Below are 1766 nucleotides of genomic sequence, written 5' to 3'. Positions count from 1 at the left end.
TCATCAAAAATTTTGTTTTACATCCGCTGCGCAAACCCTAGAACCGATCTCTTAGAAATTAGATTCGCTCTAGAGATCTCAGAATTCCAACAGTGGTATCAGAGCCTGGTTGTTAAGTATTTAATTTGGAAATTTGGTTAAAGTTGAGTATTTAATATGTGAATCTCCCTTTTTTTTATAATGTCTCGGTCCATCTTTGACAAGTGTGTGCGCCTTTTAAATCAAAGTGAGATCAGATGACTTCCAGTAATTACCAAATATAAATTGGTAACGTACATTTCAATTTTGATAAATAAATGTGTACTTTTATGTGTATTTATGTGATTATACGTGCCAATACACTTTTTTCGACGCCCCCTCTAGTATTAAGTTTCAGAATACGTAACATTATTATTGTGTGCTTCCACATACAATATCAGGAAAATGTATTTTAAACTAATATATATATATATATATATATATGCTTAAACGGACAAGGTTTTCCTATTAATTTACACAAAATCTGAGGAGAAAAAAGAAAAAAGAAAAATCTATGAAGAATCTTGTAAGCTTGCCCTCCATCATGCATGTGTATATATATACATGTTATACATATATATATATATATGCACACTCCAACACTGTAATTGTGTATACGCATGTATAGATGTTGTGCAAGTAAACATATATTGTGATCCTTTAGTTTGTGGAGAAAGTGGTGCATGACTGAGGAAGCTGTGGTGAACAAGGGCTCCCGCCATTTTTTGCATTAAAGTAGTTGTTATTATTATTAGGGAAAAAACCCTAAAAATTCCTGAACTTGTATTTTGGAGTAATATTAATTCCTAAACTTGTAGAGGTGCCTATTAATTCCCAAACTTGCAAAATTGAACACGTTAAATCCTGAACTTGTTAAACGGTTCCATATTTGTCCATAGCGTTATTTGGTCAAAAAAACGAGTTGACCGATCCGACGTGGCGCGCCACGTCACACGCCACGTCGGATCGGCCTTCCAAGGAAGAAATCGAAGAGCTCATAAAGAACGGCGCTTTTGATCGAAGGTTTTTTTTTAAGCTCTTCCCGAATTCCCCTGTTTTCATTCTTGTTTCGTTTCAATTAATCTTAGATGTGGTTCAATTTGTTGACATTTATCCGTATTTTGCTGGCGACGATGCTAAGAGTAATGATGATGAAGAAGAAGAAGTATGTGTAGATGGCGAAGCTGAAAATTCCGGAGATGAAGTTGCTCAGGTGTTAGCCGTGGCGGTAAGAACTCTTCTTCCATGGATGTTGATGATGTTGCTGATGGGCTGAAGGAACTTGACGTGGATAATTACGATGACGAGGATGAAGGTATGTCGGCTCCTTCTGTTTTGTTTCTCTGCATCAGGCAAATATGCTTAATTAAGACATGCATTTTTTAAAAATATTCTCCAAGTAGAAACTAATAACATTACCAAAAAAAAGTCTTTAACATTCAAATGAATATTTTTTCAACTTTTATTTCTTTTCTCTCAGTTTGTGAATGAAAATAAAATTATGAACTGTTCTTTTGAATAAATATTCATTTATCGTAGAAATTATATGAAATTTAATATGATTTTCAATCTCGTTAGGAAGAGTAGAAAGAAAAAAAATTATTTGAGTACAATTTAGCATTTTCCCGAAAATAAAAACCAGTAATTTGCCAAAATAAAACAAGGTAAATAATAATTAAATAAAAGCTTTATATGAATAAAAACAAAGTAAATAAATAAATAAACAGGTTTTTGGATAAGAACGAACC

Source organism: Tarenaya hassleriana, unplaced genomic scaffold, assembly GCF_000463585.1.
Source record: "Tarenaya hassleriana unplaced genomic scaffold, ASM46358v1 Cleome24, whole genome shotgun sequence".
NCBI lineage: Eukaryota > Viridiplantae > Streptophyta > Magnoliopsida > Brassicales > Cleomaceae > Tarenaya > Tarenaya hassleriana.
This window is presented reverse-complemented; position numbering follows the sequence as displayed.